This window comes from Taeniopygia guttata, chromosome 23, assembly GCF_048771995.1.
Source record: "Taeniopygia guttata chromosome 23, bTaeGut7.mat, whole genome shotgun sequence".
Classification (NCBI taxonomy): domain Eukaryota; kingdom Metazoa; phylum Chordata; class Aves; order Passeriformes; family Estrildidae; genus Taeniopygia; species Taeniopygia guttata.
In genome coordinates, this window is record NC_133048.1 from 6,728,759 (window position 1) to 6,743,370 (window position 14,612).

Here is a 14,612-nt window from a genome sequence, read left to right on the forward strand (position 1 = left end):
TTGGAAGTGAACTAGAACTGAACAACATGAACATTTAATTATCTTATTCCTAAGCATGGGAGATGTTTAAAAATATCTGCCTAACCAGGCTGTGTCCCCTGTTCAGAACCCAGGGAAGGAGAAGAGGACCTGCCCTGCTGGTTTTGGTTCGCTGCCTGGGCTTGGAAGCACCTGCGTGGAGTACGGACCTCACTGGCGTCACCGCCATGTGCATTTGCTGTTTCCCAGGCGTTTTACCTGCTGATACTACAACTGCAAGCCTGTTTGTTTTATTAAACCACGCTCCTACTCTTAAGCTACCATCCAATTACTGCTCCCAATTACTCGGCACTCAAGAGCCAACATTAATTACAGGGTACCCTGCGAACAAGGCTGCTGCCTGCTGAACTGCACAGAGCTGAAGCATCAAGGATCAGGATCTCTCCTCTGGGAGAAGAAACAGAGATTCCTCGTCTCAGTGGTGGATTAACAGTCCTGAGCATGAAGAGCAGGTTTGGTGAAATAGACCATGAGCATCACAGCCTCAATGCTCAGATTTCAGCAGCCCTTTGGACTCCCCAAATATTCACAGCAATAAATATCCATTTTTCCCTATGGGACTCAACAAAACACAACACCAGTTCAAGCCTGGGGATGTTAACCCAGATATCTCTGGGATTAAGGGCACACACCAGCAACAGCAGCCAGTGCCGTATAGATGCCCATGAGTTTTAAGTGCCTTGGCAAAGCACTCAAAACCAGGAGGATGAAGAACCCAAACTCTGTGGGAGAAATGCCTGTGTACCGTGGCCCTTCAAGCACAGGTAACTTTATGCCAAGAACTGAGCTGTTCAGACATTAATAACAGAGCTGTGAGGTTAAGACCAAAACAACTCCTTGTGCAGAGCTCAGGGACACAGGAATACAGCGTGAGCCTTCGGGAAGAGCACAGAATGCCTGTTTGCCTTTTCACAGTGGCCTCTGCAGACAGCAGCATAACAAGTTATTTTGCAACTCACATTGCTCAAATTTAATAATCCCCCTAAATTCTGGCCTCTTTTTTTGCTTTCCACAAATAGGTCTTTATTGCACAATGCCCTGATGCAGTGCCACTTGCACGAACAGCGATATGCCAGAAGGAAACAGCACTTCGCCATGATTATCTACTTATTTTTAAATTGAATATTAGATTTTTTTTCTCAAAAATGTGTTTCCCTTTGCATGGTGTAGTGCACTTTCAAAAGTGTTTCACCAACAGCACTGCAGAACTCAGTCTTGACAACAGCAGGGAAGATCAGTGCTAGACATCTAAATACAAGAGAAAAAATGAAAAAGTTAATAACTCTTCTCTAAGCTTCACTTCTGCTCCCATACCTTGCCAAGCACAGCTTTTGAGAAAAATCCATATTGTAGCACTGGGGCAGGAAACACTATGGTGGCTTGAACTGCTCACACCAGGGACATGCCTACCTGGGGACACAGGGAACACATCCCACATCTGGGACAGCATTGGTCAAGTACTGTGGAGCAGCAGAACATTCTCCCATAACCCACAACATATTTCATATTAAGAGCAGTAATTAAATCAATTAGTGGTTACCCAGCAAGCTGCTACTTTACAGAAGTTCATTTTAAGCAGCAAAACCAATTTCCAGCACGGCTTAAAATAAGAAGGTGCCACACAAGCATACACATGTTCATGCCATTGGGAAATCTGGAATGGCTGCATAAGCTTCTGTTGCAGATGGTTTATACCAAACACTTCACTAGTACCAGATGGGTGGATCTCAGATTCCAAATTAAACATACACATCCCCATTTAGTGATTCAACACAAAAAAGCCAGTCCTCCAACTGAAATTCAAGTGGCCACATCCATTTTTCTCCACAGTAAGAGCAGATCACATATATGATCACCACAAAAGTCAGAAGGGACTGTGCTGGATATCACACTGGCTAATTACTTGTGTGCCAGATTATCAACTCAAAAATCAAATCTATGCATAGTTCCAAGCTGAATTTTTTTCCATTTTGCATTTTTTTCCAATTCACATTTAAAAAAATATATAATTAAATGCTTGGAACAGCAAAGACACTTTTTTTTTAAACACAGCAACAAATTTCAAGCCTATTTCTCAAGGCACATCAAAAGAGCTCATCACTGCTGATACCAAGAGGTCTGGACTTTTTTGTGTCTGGGAATCAGCTCTTAATTTTAAGTTTTCACAAAGCCTGTTTTCTTGTTTTCGAGAAACTTGCCCCATCCTGAGCTCTAGTGACTCACCCCCAGACATCTCTGTCTTGCAGCACCTGAACTGACTGCACCCATGAAACACCTTGTGACTAGGCAAAACCACAAACCATAGATGGGAAAGCAGGGCAAGGAGATTAACTTGGAAAAACAGAGAAAAACAGCCAGTCGCCCATTCGCTGTTTTTTCTGGAGATGTGGAACTGACCAACTGCTAGGCTTGGCTGACACAGGGATGTTGAGATGATGCTCAATCTCATGAGGTGCAGCTGCCTGCGTGTCTGTCCCATTTCCCTAAATCCCAAACGCTCTTGTTCCAATAGCAAAGCTCTGATAATCCTTTAGAACAGAGAGGCTTGTGCTTTTCTCTCTCCCCTTGCTTTTTGTTTTAAAGAAATGTCTCAAAATATTTTCTCAGGGAGTGTTTCTGCTGAAGTGAGTTGGGGAAAAACATAAGCAGACGCTTGAGGTAGACAGAAACCACCCACTCACAAACCTCCTGTTTCAGAGGTGCACAGCTGCAACTCCAGTTCTCTCCCCCCCAAGTCTAGCAAAATTTATTAGAACAGTGTTTTAGTGAAAAACCGAAGTGCTTTAGTGTTTTAGTGAAAAAACAAATGTTCTTCACCAACCCTATAGTGTTTTTCTAGTGAGGAAGCTGAAGTGCTATGAGAGCGACAATTAATCAAACCTCAGTATAACTCATCACTCCTTGGTTTTCTGGCAGAGTTAGAAGTTTCAGAAGGTTAACCTGTTTCCAAAACAAGCAGAATCTATCAACAAATTTTCAGCTGACTTTGTAGTTAATACATCAAAAGAACAGAGTTCTTTGTTTCCTTACATTTCTGTTTCCAAAGGCCAGGCAGGAGGTAGTACCCCTGCACAGCAAAACCAGGGCTGAGCACTTTTTGCAGCTGCTCCTACCACAGGAGTGATTTATAACTGTTTGTGCTGAGAAATCATGAGAAATGCTTAACGTACAACCACTTCCCCCAGCAGCATCAGCCCAGCAGAGAGCCAACCCTGTAACCAAGTTAGCACCTCACTGAGACACCAATGAGCTCCGTGCACACCTTCCAACCTCCTGAACCTGTGTGTGATGGAGCTGCAGGCACAGGGTGCTGGCACTTCTCCTTCACCCGTGCCTGCAGAGAACCTTATCATTGGCACAGATGCAGCTGTGCATATACCTCAAAAAAGGAGAAAAAAATTTAATTCCACTGTATTTGCATATTCTGTGTATAATATAATGTATTTTATTGCCAGCCTTTGCTGTGATTAGCACTGTGCAGGTCAAACACACCAGTGCAATAGTCAAGCAATGCTCATGCTGGAGAGTCCAGCTCAATTATAAAAAAAATAAACCTGCAAGAAAAGCATCACAGTGAAATACCAAATTTCTCTGTAATTGCAAGCCTCCTTGCTTTGTGAATTCATCCCTCATGTCCATTATCTACTCCTATTCCTGCCTCAGGAGGCACACAGGCAAGTAACACCAATAGATTCATTTTCCCTGAGCGCTCCCTCTTGATTCCTCATGCAACAGAGACACTTTTTTTAATAAACCACATCTTTGCAAAAGGGATATCGCTGTATGTCATCATCAGGATAGATGAAGAGAGTCAACCATCATTTTTAAATAAACCAAGAGCAGCAGCTGCAAAACATGAAGCCACTAACACTGTTGGTGTCACTGCTGGTTTCTCCACAGGCATCTGATGGGTGTTCGTAGGTGGGAGAAAGAGCACCTGAACAAAGAAGAGGAATGCTTTCTGCATTGGTGCCCCAAAACTGAGGAGATGGGGAGACACTAGCTACTCAAAGCACCTTGCTTCGGAACAAAACAAAATAAAAAAACTTGCTTCAGTCTGTAAACAAAGGAAAAAAGGTTGTTTTCTGAGATAAACTTGCTTGGACAAGAAGACCAAGTCCCTTTGGTTCTCGTTATCAAGGGAATGAAGCATCCCAAACCTCACTGAGGAGATGGGCAAGGATGGGGTCCTGCACCGGGATGGGCACAACAGCTGCTCTGACCTCATCAACCAATCCCAGTTTTATTCCACCATTTCCTGGAGGAGCAAAGAGCAGAGATGGGTGGCAGCAAACAAACTGATACTGCCATCCATAAACAAAGGAAGTGTTTTTTAAAGGCAGCATCTAGGTAGATCTGATGGAAGTAACAGAAGCAGCAGTTACAACAACAAACCCCTCCAGAAGTCTGAAGAAACTGTAGCACTCACTAGAAGCAGTATCGGAGGAATTCAGCACGTGGGGATTTTCCCCCACTATCACCAGCATACCCTTCCTATGTTGATGCAGTTGCTCCCACTGCAGATAAACTCCCTTCTTCAGGGCCATCCTGAAAATATTAAATTTTTCAGAAAGCCCTGAAGAAAGAAGCCAACTCATGTGTGTGAGTCAGCAAACTCACACATCTGCAAGACGCCTTTTTCATCATGTTTAAACACCTGGGGGAGCCTGGCTGCACATGAAAATCCATGGAAAAGCAATATATATATATACCCTACACTCTTCCCCTCCCAAAATAGTTTCTCTTGCTAGTTGTTCCCCCTCTTCGAGAGAGTGTAGGGGTCCTTAAACCCTTTTGACTAGAAACTCATATGAACAGCTGAACCTGCAACTGAACTTTTCTCCAGGCACCAAAAGCTTCCAGCTTTTCCTCTGACAAGGAGAAAAAATGATGAAAGTTATTCCCGCAGCTGGACCAGGCAGCCCACAGCGAGTTTATCTTGTTGCTACTTCATTCACCAAGACTCTCATGAGCTTCTCACACACACACTCAACTTTCAAGTTGGCAGTTGAAGATAAAAAAGCAGCGATATCAGCATCAGCCACCAGCACCAATCCCAGGAGGAATGGAGGGACATGGGAGCAGTGCTGGTACTTCCCAGGAGGAGGGATGGAGAGACACCAGGGAAGTACCTGATACTCATCCCACCCAGTTTCTCCCTGTTCAAACCAAGGGACTACCAAGGGTCCTAAAAATGCTGTTTTCTTGCATGGAATGTGACCCCTTCCTCCAACAAGCTATAGGTCTGCCTTCTGTCTGAGTCAAGGTATGGTTACATGACAAATGGCCTTTTTACTGCCTCTATACACTCACATGCACTCATGCAGGAGAAAGAGGGATACTGGATAGGTGACTTCTTTTGACTTCAGACCAACAACTACCCCCACAATTTAAACACACAATTTCCATCTTGCCTGTCAGTTCACTGCCAGACAATAGTTGCAAAACAGGTATTTAGGCCAGAAAATTTTGGCCTAATACTGGATTTCAAGATTTTTCAGACCAAATGAGCAGCTTAGATTTCATGGTATATGAAGGACAGGAGGACACCCTTGTACCAGGAGGATGACAGCTCACCACTGCTCATCTCCAAGGGGCTGCATCCCTGGAGGGTCCCATTGGCTGTGTCTGATGTGCATGTCAAAGTGACACTGCCAGGATATGTGTCTTTGCCAACAGGACTAATACACTATGCACACACAGAATCCAGTATTTAAAGGACAGACCAGCAGTTTTTGTTTGGGGATTTAAAAGAGTTTTTTGTCAGTCTGCAAAATGTTACCCTGAGCTGTCTCTGCACTGACTAAAATTTGCATTTTCCCATAAAGCCCCAGGGCATCCTCCTCCCCTCAGGCCCTCATGTTAAGAGGGGAAATCAGGAATATACATTTAGGTGAGATACGAGGAAAAGCTTCTTCCCCTAGAGGGTGGTCAGGCACTGACCAGACTCCCCAGGGAATGGTCAGAGCCCCAAAGCTGATAGAGCTCCAAGAGTGTTTGGACAATGGACAACCCCCTCAAGGATGCACAGGATAGGATTGCTGGGGTGTCCTATGCAGGGCCAGGAGTTGGACTTGATGATCCTTGTGGGCCCCTTCCAACTCAGGAGATTCTGTGATATTGGTTATAGGGCCCTCTTATCCACTGGTTCAGGAACTGGAAGGCAGCATGCAAGGCAAGGCTGCAGGAGGAAAAATATTTGCTGGTTAGGGCAGCTGGAACTGGACCCAAAAGATTTTTATCTTCCATAAACCAGCCTCTGCCCAATGACAACAGACTCCTAAGACACCCCAGGAATGGTTACCAGCTGCACGTTTCTCATTTTCCAAGTGCCTGGCTCAAGGCACTGCAGGCAGCTCAGAGGCAGAAACCAGGACTGGAACATAAAACGTTTCATCAAGCTCTATGTCAATGGGATAAAATCAAATCACCCTTCAAGCCATCCTGGAGCATCCAGACCATCTCATGAATTAATTGCAAAGACCAGCTTATGCTTTTGATTCATTTGCACACACGCATTGCAGATGAATTTGGGTGGGAATTATTAATCCTGCCTTCAGAGCAGAGTAATTCCCTGTTTGAATAACAGGGAATAAATACAGCCTGGAGCCCTGGACACAATGGGGTGGGACTGTCCCCACTCACACCCTGCTTGCCCTCAAATTCAGTGATACACAGGTTCTAGGAGTGAAAAGTCCATGTGGAATTATGCTCCACACCAGCATGGGAAGGCGACGAGATGCTGTGGGACCAGCAGCAGCACACACCATCTTCCACTTCCAAGGCTTTGGCTCTGCAATTCTACTATAAAGCCATGTGAGCAGCTTAGTTATTTATTTAACTAAAAGCTTTTCATTATCTCTCTCACACACACACATTCCATGGGGTGGGGAAGGAGCAGAATAATCAGCCTACCACCAGTGACTGGAGGGTTCAAAGGAATTGTGGTTTTCACAGAAACAGCTAACGAGGCCAATTCTTCTTCCACTGCTTGCAGAGCATACTCCCATCCCCAGGCTCCAGCCACAGCGTGTTTTGCTGTGGTTACATCTCAGGCTGAGCTGATCCTGTAAGGACCCAATTTTGACAGAGCAAAGGATCCAGCCCAGGTCTGGGCTCCAGGTTTCCTGACGCAGCCACGGAGAGTTATACCACCATGTGACCCAGTCTGAAAGCCATGGCACTCACCCTCACCAGCAGAGGGACTGGCCTGCTCCCCAAAAACACACATGTGGAAGGGAAGCACCCAAAACTGTGGCTGTGACCGTGGCTATGCAACCAGGCAGCCATCAAGCTCTCCCACTGCCTGCAAGACTAAACACTCCCCTGTGCTTCTCATCTTCCTACATCTTTTAGGCTCTGCACTGAGATCAGGGAGATACAAAATTCTCAGTCCCCTCCAAAAGCACCAGAGTTCAAGTGCTTTAAGACTTTATAAATTATAAATTACAAACCACTGCTATCAACATTTGCTCTGAGCACAGCAGCTAAAGCAAGTTGGCATGGGAATTTGTTTAAAAATCCCAGATCAGAAATGCAGCAGGGTCTGGAGGAGCATGCCCTGAAAGAATACAATTGCTTGACACACCCCCAAAGCCCATACAATTTCCCTCTCTGTGGAAGTGCTTCATTTAAAAAAAGAAAAGAAGAGAGAGAGAGAGACAGAGAGAAAAAGATTTAGTCCATCTACATGGACAAATTAAAAGCATTGGCTTTTAATACACAATGTTAGCAGCATTACACAAGTAAAAATTCACATAAACAGAAAACAAGTGTAAACAACTGACTGAACATAAAGAAACTAATAATATTAATCTGGATTAAGTACAAGCCATAAACATTCCTACCTAATCCATTTGATGGACAAAGATAAATCCCTGCTATGCCACATCTACAGTTCTTTGCAATTTAAGAAACTACTGATCAAAACAATAGTAAATAAAACATACAAAGGAAAATATTTGCGCATCGTTGTCTGCTTAATCTACACAAGATTACAGCAAAAACCAAGTACCAAGAAAGAACAATCATTGCAAAAGATCCCCAAACCCAGACTGCAACTTCTACTCCTGATGCAAAGCTTTATATTGAACTTCCCCAGAGAAATACACAACTGCAAGAAACACAGCTCCAAGCCTGAACAAGTATCTGCTATTCCTTAAAGCTCTAGGAAAACTGCACAGAAGTTAGAAGGAAGCCAACAGAACTGCAGTGGAGCTTGAAAGTACAAAGGAAGGTTTATGATGGGAAATTATTTGCATCCATAGGGCCACTGCAGGGACCCTCACACTGTCCTATTAAAGCCCTTAGATTCATCACAGCTTCCCAGTAATGTAAAAGCAGCTCCAGCAAGTTCAGACACTGACCCAGTGTGGCACAGAGTACAGCTCAGCTCTACCTCCCCACTGCAGCTTCACCCACACATGCCTCCATTCACAGACGGGGTGGGAAGCTCCCACGAAGAGCAGGGATCCCTGGCCTGGACAGGTGGGGAGAGCCCAGAGCCTTCCCACCGGCATGGACACAAGATCTCTGAGCATTACCAATTTCCAGGGCTTTTCCAAGAAATAGGTGAAATATGGGAGTAAGGGGCTGAAGAAAAATCCACCTGCAGTAACACAGGCACTGTCACGGTTCCCCCAAATGAAGAGGCTCTCAGCACATAACTCTCATTTGGGAACACAAGGAAAGATGTTTGAGAAGAAACTCCTAGTCAGATGCTGTGGATACTCAGCCAACACTTCCACTGAACATCCAAGGATGAAGAGCCTGAGGTTCACCTGCTGACCCCAAAAATCCAGGATTCCTTTGAGATGCCAAGTAACTGCTGGTGAAAACCTAGTACAGAGTCACTGCCTTCCATCAGCAACCTCTCTGTATACCCAACTTTATTCCAGCATGTTACATGCCACATTCACAACCTCATTATCATCATCATCCATCTATCAATGTATCATAGCACATGGAGCATCCCAATACCCCAGCAAGCTACCCTGGCAGAGAAACACTTTGATCTCTACTAAATGAATTTGTAGAGGTGGTTGCTCATTAGATAAGCCACATCCTTGCCAGCCTATGTCCCATTCATTCAAATATCTGCTCAACAAGCAGTAAATGGGGGAGTAGGAGAGACATCATTTTACCACTTTCCAAAAATCAAAGGATGTCAAAAGAAAAACACCAAGAATGCTCATGCAGAGCATATAGGCACTTAGCAGGGAGATAACCTGGAGTCAGGAGCTGTAGGTTTGGAGTATCATTGCCCTAAAGCATTGCCCTGAAGCTTTAGGAACATACAGTGTTTGGAAACAGGTCAAGAGGAGTCCTTACCCCTCAGGATTGCTGCTTTCCCATGAAATGCTTTGCTTTTTACAAGATTACTTGTTTAATTTGCAATTGTGAGATCAGATGAAAACACAGGTAATTCCTGTTCTCGTCATCTAAATTGATATAGGAGATAATGAATGAGTTTATATTAGGAAAAAAAAAAATCATCCTTCTCTCTGTTTCATAAGGCTCTAATTAAGTTTTCAAGGTAAGGAGCGTGAGCACTATGTTTATCCTGATATTTATCTTCTGCAGCAGATTATGCTTGTCCATGAGAATCCTATAAAATCCTCAACTTCTTTATTAAGGCCATGACAGCAGAGATATGTACTGCCTTTTAGATCCCACCCAATGCTCAAAACTGCCCTAGAAGTGCAACTGAAGATGCAAGACTATGTAAAATATAAATATCAAGATTATCAGCATCACTGACATGTGACACACAACCCTTATCAACCACCACAATGCTGCAGGAAAACCTTCAATTCATTAAAAATATTGCTGGACCAGCCATTAAAAAAGAAAAACAACCTACTTTGGATCTCCACAAAGAAACCTTTGAAGCAAAGGGAGCAGATCCTGGGGCAGCAACACAAGAGTTAGCCAACTGTGAAAGGAATTGCACTCCACAGCATCACAGCAGTAGCAGCAGCCACAGCAGAGTCCCTCCGCATCCCTCATCCAGACCCAGCATATTCTCTGCCTCTGAGATCTTACAGGGATTATTTTTACGTATCTCAACTTTGAGTAAGAATTACTAATTCAAAGACCATCCCTCCAGATTTAGCAAACTAAGGCAAGCAAAATCCAGCATGTCTGAAAAGCCTTCAAATCCTAACTGGAAAGAGCAAGGATAGGCAAAACGGGGTTTGTGGTACTGTTCAAAAATTAGATTTTCATGGAATAGTTTGGATTGGAAGGGACCTATTTTGCTTTGCTTGTCCAGTATCTTAATTAAATTAACACACAAAATTGTAACTGAACCAGCATAGCACCTACTCCAGAAACTGGACAATCTCTGAGAAATTTTACCTTCATCATGAAATCCTTGAATTACTATTTGCACAGCCAGAGGGAAATGCTGCCAGACCCTGCCCAAAACCAACTTCCTCAAACCAGTGCAGCAAGGGTGAACAAGTTCCTTTTCCCCAAAAGACAGGGAAGTGGGGACTTGGGACACTTGCAGCTGCAGCACTCAGAGGTGATCAAAGTGGATTTTAACTCACTCCAGACCTTCTGGAGTAATTTTCATCACAAACGGTGCCTTGCTGGGGATAGGAAATAAAAATACACCTTGGTGGAAAATCCAGTAAGAGCATCACTTCCTACTGGGCCAAGGTGTTTTCTTGAGCTGGAATTCAGAGGAAAGCAGAGTGCTCAGACAGCAAAGAGCCCTTACCAGACCACAGCATGTACATTTGTCCCACGGGTTGGTGAACAGCCATCGCTCTGTGGAGCCCTAAGCCCTTCCCCACCTTATCTCCTTCCTCCTCCTGCACAATGGACTCCGGGCAGAGCTGGGGATCCCAGCTCGGCCACGGCAGGTCGGGCAACCCCGCCCCAGCAAAGGGAGACACTGGGTGCCAGCTCCCCTGAGCTGTGTGTCCCTATCCTGCTATCCCCATTTCTTGCCTCCTGCAGAATCTGTCTCGGGTTGAACCTCCGCCTTTTGACTTCCAGTACTCCATGTCACACACAGCCCACGGAGCGGCGGCACACCAGCCGCGCACACACACACTGTGCGCACACAGATGCACTGGATTCGGCCACTGCGAACACACACTGTATACACACAGACACACTGTGCACACACACAGGGCAAACACAGACACGCTGCACAAACACGCATAGTACATACATACGCATGGGGCACACTTACATGGCGTGCAGAGACACACACACACGCACAGCTTGCACACGCACTGCGTATACATGCAGTGCTCACACGCAGAGCTCACAGCAGTCACACCACACACCCCCGATACCAACTACACACACAGGGTACTTGTGCAGACCACGCGTGCACGCTCCAATATCCCACGCACCCTTTACACACGCAGGCACACCAACCGCACACACTCGCGGTGCAGATGCACCTTACGCAGATGAGCACACGCACTCACACACAGCGCACAGCCACACACGTGCACATACACGTGCCCGCCCGCACAGAGACCGCGGGCGCGCACCGACCCGCCGCTCGCGGACACGGACCCGCCGCGCAAAGGCCACGCGCACGCTCCCGCGCGCACTTACCCGGCCGCCCCCGCGCGCGGAGCCCGCCGGCCTCACAGCGGGCCCCGCAGAGCCCCCGCTGCGGTGCGGCACCCCGGGGCCGCGCCGTGCCCGGCCAGTCGCTCCGGCTCCGTCCCTCCGGCTCCGTCCCTCCCCGCCCCGCGCCCGCCGCCCCGCGCCCGCCGCTCCGCGCCCGCCGCCGCCCGCCCGCGGCTCTGCCCCCCCCCCCCCCCCCCCCCACACACACTGTAGTAAGTTCTCATTGGCCGAAGGCGAGGGGCGGGATGCCAGCGCCGCCTCGCCATTGGCTCCGGGGAAACCGCGGCCGGCAGCGCGGGCGGGGGAGCGTGCGCCCCCTCCTGGCTCACCCACCCCGTTCTCTGCCGTGCCCTCGCTCGGGCGGCCCGGAGGGAGCGCCCGGGGCGCCCTCCTGATCCCGCCACAACGACACCCGGCAGCGAGAGGCTGAAATAGCGGGACTGCCACCTGCTCCTGCCACCGCCACACCCTCCCCCGCTAAGGTGATGCTGGCGGGGGGGAGATAATTTGACGCCGCACAGCCCCAATAGGAAGGGGACAAGAAGGGTCCTGCCCGCCGGTACCGCGGGCGGGTAGCGCCACTCCCCCTCCCTCCGTGACCTAAATTTTTAAATACTGCTCGCTGCCTCCCAGAGAAAGTCGTGGCGCAGCTCTGAAGGTAAACCGGGGGTGAAGAAGCAAGGAGGAGTATATAAAGAAAGGTGGCGGGGAGGGTTGGGGGGTTTTTTATGCTGTTATTATAGTCTTCATTTTTTTAAGTATAAGGCCATTCGTAATCGAACAGATGATGCCTCAGTCTGTGGCAAGCCAAGAAAGCGACAATTGAGGTAGCTTGGTAAACAAGAAACGCCCCCAGGAGCCCAGCACAGCCCCACCGAGGGACCCGCCCTGCCCCTGCTCTGGAATCCCGCACCTCCAGCACGGACTGGATTTTCCTTGCTTACAGCCAAATTAGAATCAGTTATTTTTATCAAGCAGAGCTGTCTAGCTCTCCCTGCTTTGTACATTAGAGCAAAATACGCTGCCCAGTGCCTCTTGAGCACTTCCAAAGGTTCCAGCAAAGCTGCTGTCAGCCTGCCCAGCTCAGGAACCAAATCCCCCTCATGTATTTCCACAACTCCAAAATACGCCTGGCACTAAGGCATCTCCGTTTGTCTCCCATAGAGAATTAAGGTCTCAGGCACATTATTCTGCTTGGATTAAGAGCAACTGCCCTGCCTCTTCATCAGCAGATAATACCCAAGGCTGATGCATACCCTGACTGGGATCACTCCATCACTGGTACCGACCTAGCAAGAGCCACTCATACACTGAGGGCATTTGTGCTATATGAAGCTAAAAATACCCAGATTTTTAGAAAAAATCAACATGCTTCTCACAGCTATTTACCCCTTCTCCTTTATGTGTCTATGACAGTCAGCTCTGCCAAGAACAGAGCAACTCCCGTGTCTCAGTGTTGAGACCACTTGCAAAAAGCTCCTTAATGAGAGGGAAGACAGATATTTTTTCCCTTAAATCTGGACAACTTGGTGGTTTTCTTGGACTTAGATGAGCACATCTGATTAAAAAAAGACAGGCTTGAAAAGTTCTGGCAGCTCTAAGTTGCTGCTCTTACAATAGGGACAGGTAGTTCCTTTGAATCATGTCCTGAAGCTCTGACTTCCGTCCCCAGTGCAAAAAATTAGCACATTTTAATAGCCCAGGAGTGCATGGAGGAGTATCAGATGTTCAGTGCTGACCCACTACAACTACTGTCTTTACTACTGCTCACCCATGGGTGAGCTTTAAACACTGCCAGAATAAAAATACCACCCCACAGGGCTTTGAGGAGGAACCCACGGAGCAAAGAAACCACAAGTTTTGGTTGGCAACAGCTTCTTGAAACTAAGAAAAACAAGCAAACAAACCCACACTGCTTCATTGTATACTACACATGGCAGATGATGTGGAGGAGAGACCAGGGCAAGAAAAATTTCACATCAAAGCGGTGATTTAACACTACACAGCGCATCATCCACTGCACTCAGATCACCAGATGATCCTCAACTCCATCTGCCAGCAGCTGAAGAGCAGAAGCAGCAGCTCCTGCATTTTGTATTCCCAGGTAAAGCATTTATCCACAGGGAGCACTAGTGCAAGCTGCCGACACGCTTGTGCGCGAGGGCAACTGATTCTGTCATCTCTTCAGACCCCAAACAAATGGCTGAGAGCTTGACTGGCTAAAAAGCTAAAGGAAGAGAAACAAAAAAGTTGAATTTTCAAATACAAAAAGATGCACTTGGTCTATGGCATGAGAGCCTGAAAAACATTCCTCTGTGGCAAGGGGATCTAAGCCTACATAAAGCAATGATTTATAGGGAGCAGAAAATATGCAAAAAAAAGGGAAAAAGAAACCCAAAACCACCACTCTTGTGCACACGGAAATAAACCCATCACCACCACACTTCTGCTGGAAGTCACTGGCTTAGCTTCAAACTTTTCCTACACAGCCCCAAAGTGACCTCTGAAATCCAATAGGAAGTAATGGAAATTTCTTTAATTCTTCACTATAAGAACAGTTTGCTCTGTGCCAAGCCTGGATTGCAACTATTTGAAGAACTCTCCCACTTATAGCTGGTTAAATTCGCTTTATGGGAGTAATTTAGAGACTGCAAATTATTTTATTAAGTCAGGATTTCTTGGTATTTGCCTGCTGGATATAGGAATAAGGACAGGAATTATATTCATTTTAGGCATGTGTTTGGAGTTGCTAAGGCAGAGATCATTCCTCGCAAGGTGAAAGGCCACTGGGAGCACTCAGATCCTGGTGGATTCAGTCAGTGCAAACCAACTGGGTCATGGAACACAATGCCAAACCCTGCCCTCTGCCTGGGTAATGTGCAGGCACTTTCAAGCAGCTCAGGAGGATACACTGCAGCATCCTAGGAGCATCCAGATAGCAGATTAAATCTAGCTCAAGTTAAGGTCTTCAT

General features: G+C 46.7%; 1 protein-coding gene across 39 annotated transcripts in view; it reads right to left on the minus strand.

Annotated features, from left to right (window-relative positions):
* The window catches only part of EPB41 (erythrocyte membrane protein band 4.1), a 94,837-nt gene that overhangs the window by 63,491 nt on the left and 16,734 nt on the right, over positions 1-14,612 (minus strand). Inside the window, exon 1 of one of the 39 annotated variants that reach the window (XM_072918009.1) lies at positions 11,623-11,741. The exons of the other annotated variants lie outside the window; for them this stretch is intronic. The gene's annotated coding sequence lies outside the window, so the exon portion shown is untranslated. Of the gene's footprint in view, positions 1-11,622; positions 11,742-14,612 lie in introns of those variants that run through there. 39 annotated transcript variants of the gene reach the window in all.